Here is a 12286-nt window from a genome sequence, read left to right as displayed (position 1 = left end):
GGAAACAAGATTGGGATTTGCAGGAGGGATGTAGGTAAGTCCCACAGCTGCCCATTTCTTCATCAATAACAGCTGTGCATATGTATGTAATTTGGTGTGACATTTGAAACCTTCCACCCCTGAGAGAGATGTCAGGACAACAATAATACTTGTTGTACAGCCAATTGTAATTGATAGGTTCCATGTCCAGCAGACATGTGTGCGGAATGGGCAGCTATGTATGGGGCAAAATTTTTTTGTGGGTACAGAGTGCCCTTTTTTTTTTCAGGTGAGAGTAGTATGTCAGGTGAAGGAAGTCGGTACAGCTGGGGAGGTAGGTTGGGTAGGTAAACAGACAAGACAAACAAGACGCATACAGGGGCGGTGTATGACACATGTGGGGGGGTTACACAATTGACAGGGATGGAGGTTTGGATATCCAGAGCCCATGAGCCCACAGATGGCAACAGTGGAACTGATATCCCCACCCATAGGCAGTTGCCACTGTTCCTTTACTGCCCAGGATGGAGTTGTGCTGGGGGCTGTGTAGGCCAGGCAACAGGCATGCCTGTTAGTTGCGCCACCCGTGCCTCGAGCTGGCGTAGGGGCTCGAGAACAGAGTCCCGAATCTCCCTACGCACCACAGTCCGGACGCTACAGAGGGTGAGTGGTGGTTCTCCTCTGGCCACACTTGCAGAGGGTGGGTGAGCACCATCCCCTGCAGCGCTTCCACCCGCAGGTGGCACAAGGCCACCGGAGGAGTGTCCGGACTCGGCAATAGTGCCAGGTGCACTCGCCAGCTGAGGTGGGAGAGGTGGGTCCACTGGAACCCGCCTTCCCTGTCATCCTATGTTTTGCATTATGTCATGACAGTTTGGGTTAGTGACATATAATACCATTCACAATTAGTTGTAACAGCATGCATTAGTATTCCCATTAACCAAATACCCAGATATTCACACCATTGAACAGCGTGCATAACACATGCATAATTTGAACAGAAATACACAGTCCAACAACATGCAGGGTTAACTGATGGCAACAGGCCATCAGGTGTGGATATATGAACAGGGCAGATGCATCAACGGACATGCAAATATATATGACCCAACAGGACAAATGTCCAGGGGTGTTAATTGTGATTGCACATACCATTTTCATGTGGAATGGGTTATATGTGGTTATAGGGTGGGGTAAAGAAAATAATATTAACACCTTCGAATAACAATACATATGCTGTACATTTCTAATAGCTACAGTTATATACACACTACTGTTCTAACTACAGTTTCCTATATGATAACTATTTCAACTTGGTGATAGGACTGTTACTGCAACATCAATATACATTTTATTCTTCATCATACACATTCATAACTAGCTTTGTTCAGCTACATCATCCTGCTACATTTGCTTTATATAGCTGTAGACAAGTGTGGATGTTTGGTATATCAGACAATCATCCTATCTGCATATTGCAGACTGAGAGCAACATATCCAGATTTTGGGATACACATTCCAGATGCAGCAACACTTTGAACAGATTTCGCTGTTTGGTTTTGAATCTCACATGCATTTCATTCTGTCTTGACTGCAGTATACTTTATTCAGGGGTTATTACTACTGTATTGCTGGATTCATGACACTTTCTCACACTCTCTCACTTGCTTTCATTTTACTATTCAGGATGGTACTTACTTCTAGGCTTTATTGACATGTTTTACCTGTAGTTATTACAATCCTTTCCAGCAGTCTCACTTCGGTCATGTTTCAGTATTTCAACAGGGATATATTTCACACATGTGATTTCATCATCTTCTGCAGCTATACTTTTCAGCCTGCTGCAGGTTGTGTACTATTTTCTTACAGGTAGGGCATTTTTATTTCAGAATATATGTTAGACAGTTTCATTTTTTGGTTTAACTTACAGGCTGAAACACACTTTTGTAATCAAGCAATACTTGCAGACACTTTCACACTGTTACTTGCACATTTTATTCCTTAGTGACTACACTGCACTCTTTTGCTGACTGTCATACTTTATATTTCTTTACAGTTACTGGTAGTGGATTACTGACCTGCCTGGTGGCACAACCGCACCAGCCTATCACCATAGGCTCTGCGGTTCGCAGAACAGACACCTGCAGCTGTAATATAAATGAAGTAATATTGGAATACACATCTCCATAATATCAGCTAGTTTAATTTCTTACATACATAATTAAATGTAACTTACTCATTAGTGGGGAGTTGGGTGTTTGCCGGGCCTCCTGCATCCAAAGGTTCAGTTGGTCCTGCTTGCATCTCTTCAGGTCCGCATGGTGGTGACGGACCTGCTCACCAGTCCTTGGAATCCCTGTGGCACTGGTGAGATCATGAGCCAACCGGTCCCACGCCTCGGCCCTGTATGCTCCCCAGAGGACCTGGCCCTGCATGAGTTGGGCCTCATGATTATGGACTAGGAGCCAGACCATGTACCTGGACTCCTCAACACCCCACCTCTGTGCTCGAAAGCAACTACCCTCTCCTACTCCTGTCATTCTGCCTGCAGGTCAGTTCTACAATCGTTTATGCTGTGTATTCCCACCTATGGGGCTTATATAGTCCGTTTTTCCCGCACATATCTGTGATTGGTCATTTTGGAATTGTATCAACTTCAGTAAACCTGCATTGTCATGCTCCAGTTTGTATTCATTCCTATATATTAGCTATTATTGCATTTAAAGGTACTGCTGTCATGGCTTAGTGGTTCTGTACCTTGACTATGGTGTGTAGTATCCTGGGTTCGAACCTGGCCACTGCTTTTTATTTTTCATGACTGTCTAGACATGCTGAGGGGTGTGTCTGTGTAAAGGCAGTTTTGATACGGCTTGCTCAACGTTGCCCGTCGGTTAGCTTGTTTGCGCGTTGCGCAGCTCCGCGCAAACAGGGTATGCTGCTTTAAACCTCATTTGGCTATTGGCATGCATATTACACTCAGCACAGTTAGGGGTACATAGATTTAGCATGTTAGACCACTGCTTAGCTATGGGCACTCATTTTGCACCAGTTAAACCACTGCTCATCTACGGGCAGATGCACTCACTTTGTTAAATTGTAGCTCAGCTATGGGCACATCTGGCATTTTTTATTCTTTTGTTACCTCACATTTCTTCAATATAAATGGGCTATTTCATTACATTTTACATAAATTGTGGTTTTATGTGTACACATTTGTCAGGGACTTGTTTCCTGCTTATTTTTCTAAAAAAAAAATTGGTGTTGTGGGGGCTCGAGCCATGAATTCCTGCTCTTCAGCCAACATCTCTACCGCTACGCTCTTGCTTTCTGGCTTATTTTGCATATTTAGTTCTTATATGCTTTCCCACTGACTGCTAACTGTAGCTGCTCTACGAGCATGCCCGCGCAAATGAGCGCACTCACGGTTAAACATTTTTACAATTAAAAAAAATATATAACATGTTTATTTATATGTTTTCTGTTCATAGTCTGTGGGGGCATGTGTTGTGTTGTGTTTATTCACGTTTCCGTGGACTCTGTCGTGGGTGTTTACTTTGGGAACTTTTCCTCTTCTGGGGGTGTGTCCGCTTACAGGGCTCGGCCTACGGACACGCCCCCTACTGTCTTACATGGACCGTGTTGGCCTTAAGTGTGATTCAGCATGCTCTCATGAATATGCAGAGCATGCTGACATCACTCCGTTTAACTGCAGCCTCCATGTATGAGTTATACCTCTACCTCTTACGCGGAGGCTTCGTGAATCCTGCCCTATGTGTTTTAAGAAAAGTTTATATCACTGTGTAATAGCCTAAAAATTAACGTATAAGCCATATTTTCAAATATATAATAACATATTTAGGTAGGAGCAGAATGGTTGCTGCTACTGGATGGGTGGTCAATTTGAGTGATATATGTCACTCAAATTTAGAGGTTTTAACTCCAGGTGGGATTTGGGGGGTTATTTTATTATGAGTCTATGTTACAACTTTTTGTCAGTATAGTATTTCAGATGTTCACTAAATTTTATCTAGCTGAAATTAATTTAAATATATTTTTTTGGAAAGTTTTATTGTACAGTTCATGTATAACTACTAATAGTAGCCCTCATGATCATATAATATTATACCATAAAGAAGGGGAAAAAACAAAGAACAATCAGCATGTATTATTAAGCAAACAAAATATTCCATGACATCTTTACATTGTATATCAATCAACATTAATGCTTAAATAATCCAAACAAGAGAAGATCTTTAAATATCTTAACTTACACAATTCTCAGTTAATATTTCTCCAAGAAACTAATTTATTAACTGATGACATCACAATGTTGGATACTAAATCTTATAAAATTTTGGTTAGCACTGAGCACTCACAAAAAAAAAAAAAAAAAAAAAAAAAAAAGAGGAGTGGCTATACTATGGACTATGGAAAACACATTACATTTGCTTAAAACAATAGATACACACACGGATAATAAAGGAATGTTATTTTCAGTTATTATAGAGTTTAATAAAAATTTTTACTCTAGTTAATATAAACTAGATACCTGGCATTGGATTAAAAACAGTAAAACAGCATATAGACCATATTGTATAATTTTCTAAAGGTAACATTAAGACTTCAACTGTATTTTAGATAAAAAATCTAGTACTAATGGTAAGCAGAATAAGTTATTTTTTACACTTATTTCATTGAATTCCACTTCTTTAACTCTTATAATTGTGCTGTGCAGCTAATCTGCTACATGTTGTACTGTTATAAAGCTTTTGTTACTGTTTCACTGTATTTATGTACTGTTTTATACTGTTTCAACTGTATTTTTCATTGCTAGATACTGTTTCACTACTCTAATTGCATTTTTACTGAATTACTTAAGTGTAAACTGCTTTTTCATACTGAGAGTTGTATTTTCTGTTGTGGGGGGTGGCCTATTGGTTAAGGTGGTTGCCTTACAAACACAAGGTGCAGCGTTTGAGTCTCACAAGGGATAATTAGCTAGGCGTGCAATGGCTCGCAAGGGCAGTTAGCCTAGTACTAACTTATGAGTGTGCTATCTGTGCTTTTTTATGAGGTTTCTGTGTTCTAGTCAGGTATCATATACATGATTTGTTTGCAGTTACAAGCATTCTCTAGAGTCTCCTTGCTCCTTTATCTGTTTAAAACTTTCATTTAGTGGCTACAGCTAGTAGCTGTAATAAGATTTAGTGGCTTTGCAGTTGCCCGCCCATACTATAAATGTGATCTGGGACACTCCTCCCAGTCTATTGCAATTAGCTCATTCTACCTAAAAGAGAGAGAACATTTGAGAAGGCCAACCCACTTAGGTTCTTAACCTTGAAGTAGCTTCTGTTCCTGCTTTCTCCTTTTCCACTTTAAAAAAATTCTAAGCTTGTCTCCTGCCTTTCCTGTAACTAGTCAAGTCCAGATAAAGACTTGCTGTATCCAGGACTGTTTGTCAGCTCCTGAGCCCCCCAAGACTTTCTGTGTTGGAGGGAAGCCTTCTAGCTTATCAGTAGGAGTGGTAAGCACTATGTAGCCTATCTACCACATAAGGAGTGGTTTCTGGCCCAGATAGTGTAGTTGTTGGCCGTTTGGGCAGTTTTTCCATCTCTCTCTCAACTTTCTGATTTAAAAGACCACATTTGCACTTGTTTCCCCCTTTTCTGTAACTAGTCTAGTCCAGATACAGACTTGCTGCATCCAGGACTGTGTGTAAGCTTCTGAGCTCCCCCCATGCCTTTCTTTGTTGGAGGGAAGCCTTCTAGCTTAACAGAGGAAGTGGTAAGCACTAAGTAGCTTATCTACCACAAGAGGAGTGGTTTCTGTCCCAGAAATTATATTTATTGGCCATTTGGGCAGTTTTTGCATCTCTTTCCACTTTTCTGGTTTAAAAGCCTGCATTTCAGCTTGTTTCCCACTACTCCTATAACTGGTCTAGTCCAGATACAGATTTGCTGTATCCAAGACTGCAAGCTTCTGAGCCTGCCCAAGCCTTTCTGTTTTGTTGAGAAGCCTTCTAGCTTATCAATGGGAGTCGTAAGCACTAGGTAGCTTATCTACCACAAGTGGAGTGGTTTCTGGCCCAGAAATTGTGGTTTATTCACCTTTTGGGCAGTTTTTTCTGTCTCTTTCAACTTTCTGGTTTAAAAGCCTGCATTTGCACTTGTTTCCTCACTTTCCTCTAACTAGTCTAGTCCAGATACAGATTTGTTGTATCCAGGAATGATTGTAAGCTCCTGAGTGGTGCCAAAGTCTGCTCTTCAATTTATCTCTTAGATCTACTAGTTATTTCCTCTCCTGCACTTATACTAGCTTATTAGTCTAGCACTTTACCAGACTTCTTGTATCAATTATTGTAGCACACAAAAATGCTACCAGCACTAAATGCTCTACAAGGAAACAGATCCAGTACTTATTATCAATGCCCACCCCTCCAGGCATGTCTAAAAATCAGTTCCCTGTGCTTTCTCCTATTGACCTGGTGAACTTGGGCATCCTGAGGCAATGTAGCATCTGCCTCATGTACAGCGACAACCCTCTCCTCTTACCTCCCAACACTCAGACTTGTGAGAGATGCACTTATATATCCAAACTGGAAGCCACACACTCTCCAGCCAAGACTGGAATAGCTGGTCAAAAGGAGAAGGTCAACACTAGCACCACACCACATGGAACACATAGACCTCCAGAACACACACCAGCACTGCCTTCATATAAAAACACAAACCATACACCCACCTTCACAGAGGCTCTCAATATAAATCTACCCAAATAGCAGAGACCTCCAAGGCAGAAAAGCAATTGACCACCACAACACAACACTAATCATGAGACACATAACTCTCCTAAACAGTGTGAACTCAACCAAAGACCCTAAGGCAAAATGGCATGGTCAACACACTAGTCAGAGGTGACTCGATAGTGAGGCACACTGATGTCCCACTCACTAGGTTGAATAAGGAGAAAGTAACAGTCAGCTGCCTGTCAGGTGCCAGGATCCATCATATAATGCATGCACTCAGGTCCCTCAACAACAGGTACAAATATGACTCTGTCATTGTACATGTGGGTGTGAATGATCTGAGACGAACCTCCCTGGACTACATGAAAAGAGACATGGAGGAGCTCTCAGATTATGTAGCCCAGGTGGGTATGACCCTAGCCCTGAGCAGCATTCTACCATAATCCAGAATGATACCACAGTGCAAGCAAAAAATGATTGATTTCAACAATTGGCTAAGTTTCTGGTGTCATTCTAAGGGGATTCAGTATCTGGCTGCCTGGGATGACATGACTGATAGACCTAGATGTTTTGCCAGAAATGTCCTGCATCTGTCACCCCTGGGCTTCATGATACTGGCCAGGGCTCTTGCACACCCTTACAGTGCATTTTTTAGGTGGTGTTCCAAAGACCAAATTACCACCTTAACAGCTACAAACAAATCCAATCTGAGGGTCATGCTGCTTAACACTAGAAGTCAAAACCTCAAAATACACTCACACAAAACTCTCCTTAAAATGGAGAGCATCAACATTTGTGCTTTAACAGACACCTGGTGCAAGGCAGCAGAAAGCACCCCTGCACTACCAGGCTATAACTCATTCCAAACCTTTCTGCCCCAGAACTTGGATTAAAGCTCCAAAGGCAGTGGAGTTTGCATATTCATAAAGGATATGCACACCTCCAGACTGTTAGCAGAACATAATGCATTAGAGATACTTCAGGTGTGTCTAACACTGGGTAAGACAGAGATTCAGGTCCTAGCCTGCTATAGGTCCCCAACCATGTCCCAAGACTCACACTCCATGTTCCTAAGCACCCTGGAGAATGTTAGGGTCCAACCTAGCACTTTCTTACTAGGTGACTTCAACTACCCCTCCATTAACTGGGAAAACTACTTATGTACCAATACACTTGCCCCACATTTCCTGGAGTTCATTAATTCCAATGCCCTGGACCAGCTCATTTTTACCCCCACTAGAGGTAGAAACATCCTTGACCTGGTCATTACTAAGATGGGCGATCATTGCTCTACACCAATAGTCAGCTCCTCCCTGGTTAGATCTGACCACAAACCAAACACATTGGAAATCCACATCAATCCCACCCCCTGCAAAGGTAGCCACCATGAAAAACTTCTCCAAAACTAACTTTGGGTTACTAAAAACAGAGGTGGCTAACTTCATAGCACCCATTCAAATAGAGAATAGTTGTAGGATTGCTGAATCATACACCAATGCACTGTACAAACATGTACACAAATGCATGGATCACTCCATTCCCAATAGAACCCAGACACTCTCCTCCAAAAACGGAAGCCAATCTGGTGGTTGCCTGCCATAAACAAACTCTATAACAGAAGGAGGAAACTAATGCGGAATAAGGTGAAGTCCCAAGACTGGAAAAAATTCCTTATCAGCCTCAACAAAAAGTTGAGATCCCTCATCAAATCCTCTAAAGCTAACTATGAAAACAGAATTGCAGATGATAGTAAAGACAACCACAAGGCCTTCTATAGTTATGTAAAGAATCTCCACAGCAATACCCAGATTTGCTCTGAGCTACTGCACAATGGTACCTCCTATACTGAGCCAACAGATATTGCCAGTACACTGGCCGACAAATTCAGTGCCAACATTACCCCTCCCACTAAAGGACCATTCACAATACCAGTAGATTGCCAGGCACTCAGTATTACTGCTGCACAGTTTAAAACAGCACTGTCCAAGGCCAAGAATACAGCTTCTATGGGACCTGACAGGATCCCTGGCTGTGTTCTACATGAACTACAAAGTGAACTGGCACCTCACCTGTGTACCCTGTTCAATCATAGCCTTACCTCAGGCTTTGTCCATAGCAAATGGCACACTGCTACAGTCATCCCTCTCCACAAAGGAGTAGCAACTACAGATCCTGGGAAGTATCACCCCATTAGCCTGATGAGCCTGATATGCAAGGCTATGGAACACATCATTATGGACCTAATAAACAAGGATATAGGGAATCTTCAAACTCTGGGTCCCACACAGTTTTGTATTGTGAAGGGTAGATCATGCCTGCTCAGATTTGTCAAATTCTTTGAGTCAGTCACCAGATCTGTGGATGAAGGCAAGGTGCTTCATACAGCCTTCCTTGATCTGGCCAAGGCTTTTGATACCATTCTGCACTCAGGAATCATAGAAAAACTCACTAAGCTAGGCATCTACCCCTATATCACTAGTTGGGTTGCAAACTGGCTCACAGATAGAACCCAAGGTGTGAAAGTAGCTGACTCCAAGTCAGACTGATAACTAGTAATGAGTGGAGTCCCACAGGGTTTAGTCCTGGATCATCTCCTGTTTGGTATCTACTTTTTTGAAATCCAGGCCACCACGAAGGGACTCTGGCTGACAAAGGTCACAGATGATTTCAAGTTGGGAGCTATTATTAACTCCCCAAGTGATGTTTACATCCTATAGAATGGTCTCACTGAAACCAACGACTGCTGTCACAACCATGGCCTTAAGCTGAATGCCAAAAACTGTGTTGTCATCCCCTTTAGGAAAAACCTAGTTGCCATGAATTACCACATTGATGGTAGTCCACTGAACACAGAAGGCATTATAAGAGATCTGGGAACAAAGGTTGACAACAACCTCTCTTTTGGCCACCATAGTGCCACTGTGGTCAGAAAGTCCTTCTATGTAGTACATCTCATTACTAAGGGTTTTGCATCCAGAAAGAAAGAGGTCATTGTCTCCCTCTACTCTTCCCTTATTAGGCCAAACATTGAGTACAATGCCCCATTTGGCATGTACCTCACTAGACACCTGCAACAACTGGAGATCCACAAAAGTACCTCAAAAAGAGGATCCTATGTCTTACACACTTGCCCTATATGGACAGAGTCAAAAAACTCCAACTATTCTCTGTCTCATATTGCCTACTTAGAGGTGATCTCTGCTTGACTTACAAGGCCATGTCTGACCCAGCTCTGTTAGAAATGCTACATCTAAATAAATCCCAATCCCTCTGTACCACAGACTCCAGAGACCTCAACCTCATTAACACAATTAACAGAACATGCTGGAGGGATAGGTTCATAACCCAGAGACTGCCTATGCTATGGAGTAGACTTCCCATGCATGTCAAGCAGAGCACCTCGCTGACCCTTTTCAAGAGAAATCTTGATGAGCGGATGGGAAACAGAAAATTCACCCCAGGGATATCTCCATTGGCTCTACCCGACAGAGGTACTGGGAACTAAGGTCAGTTGGCACTATGCCAGGGTAATCCTATGTCTAGGCTTGTAAAGGACCCAGGGCCATTAGTTTAGTACACATCTATGAACCTATGGACCTAAGAAAAATCTCAGCAACAGCTAGACTATTAAAGGAATCCTCTGATACATTTTTGTTCAAAGATATCAATAACTATGCAGACTCTAAGTCATTGTTTTATACATTCTACTCACATAGACACAGTTCATACTGAAGAATATATAGAGTTTTAATTTCTAATAACCTGATTCTTTAGTTAATACAAAAGTGATTTCATGTCCTCTTTCAGACCATAATTCCATAACTTTTGATTTATTTGTTTACTCATACTTTAATGTTCATATAAAGAGGATCCCAGCTTACATAACAAAGCTAAAAGATTTTAATAACTTTATTTCTACAGAAGTACAACATTTTATTGAGCTTAATAACACAAATGATACATCTGAACTATACATTTGGGATGCCCTAAAAGCTTACTTATATGGCAGAACTATTGATTGGTATAAAAAGAAAAGGAATTCATGGGACAAAGAGCTCCAAGATATACAATCTAAATTAGACAGTTTGAAACTTGATGTTTCAAGAGACATAGATAAAAAAATATAGAAAAAAAGAAATAAACTCTCTGAACAATAAATGCTTAGAAATATTAAATCATAAAACTGTGATTAACTTAGAGAAACTAAAATTTATAAAATCTTATCACTCAACTAAATAATGATAATCAAGCTTATATTAAAAGTGGCTCATATGTTTCCCCGACTATACCTGTTATTAAAGGAACCAAACAAGGATGTCCTCTATCTCATCTTTTGTTCACATTCATTATGGAACTTTGGGCATATTTAAGAGACAATAGAAAAATTCAAGGTTATAATCCAGGTCTTAATGAAACATAAAAGATTCAAATGTTTACAGACAACATATTGATTAGTCTTGGTGGTAGTAACCCATCATTACAAGAACTTTTAAAGACATGGAGTCATTTAAAAAAAACTCTGGTCTTACATTCAATAACAGTAAAACACAAATTTGTTTAGTTGGTCCAAAAATTATAGTATACATGATGAATATAAAAAGTTTATAGCTCAATCTCAACAAATAACATATTTGGGTATAACTATTACTACTAATATTAAATTCATTTTACAAATAAATTTCAATAAAAGTATAACAACTATATAAAATCTAAAAAAATGGAACAAATTCTGTTTTCAATGGATGATCATAAAGATGATATTGCTTCCTAAAAATCTTATAATATAATACAATCTATATCTATACCCCCATCCTACTCAATAATTTAAAAGTTTAATACAATTATTAAGAAATTTCTATGGCATCCTATTAAACCTAGAATTGCATTAACTTACCATGTGTATAGATGGGAAAATGGAGGCATTGCATTACCAAATTTAGAAAATTACTCAATGTCATCAGTGATTAAAACAATTTTTATCTCATAGATGTGGAATATTCAGCAAAATGGAAATAGATTCTAATTATTTTATCTCAAAATTCAAAAAATAAAGACAGTTCTTATATGTTAAATTTAGTTAAAAAACGAATTTATTTGGAGATTAAAAGATTATTTCTCCAACTACTCCTCTTAAGCATTTAAATCTGATTATATAACTCTAATCTTGAAATATTTTAAAATTTATATATTTAGGTTTAAAATATATGAGAATTGGCTGTTTCTCATTTACCCCATTGCTTATACACAAGGGACTATTTTATCTACAGATTATTCTAAACTGTAACTTCTTAAACAAAAACATTTAATATTCTGGAACCAAATGCTGCATAATAATGAGTTGAAACCTATTAGCATACTTATGGAAGAACAGACCTTTGACACATTACTATGTTTAGATTTACAAGAAGCCAGAACATATATTTTAGATAAACTTGATCTAATTCTTTCAACTTCTAAGAAATCAATACCTAAACCTATTCATTATTTGATATTATCAATCAATCATACTATTCCAGTTAAAATAGTTTGCCATATATTTATAGGGCAATTAAGCTTGACTTA

The sequence above is a fragment of the Protopterus annectens genome, chromosome 8.part0 (assembly GCF_019279795.1).
Source record: "Protopterus annectens isolate FY-2018-M chromosome 8.part0, PAN1.0, whole genome shotgun sequence".
Taxonomy (NCBI): domain Eukaryota; kingdom Metazoa; phylum Chordata; order Ceratodontiformes; family Protopteridae; genus Protopterus; species Protopterus annectens.
Note: the sequence above shows the minus strand (reverse complement) of the source record.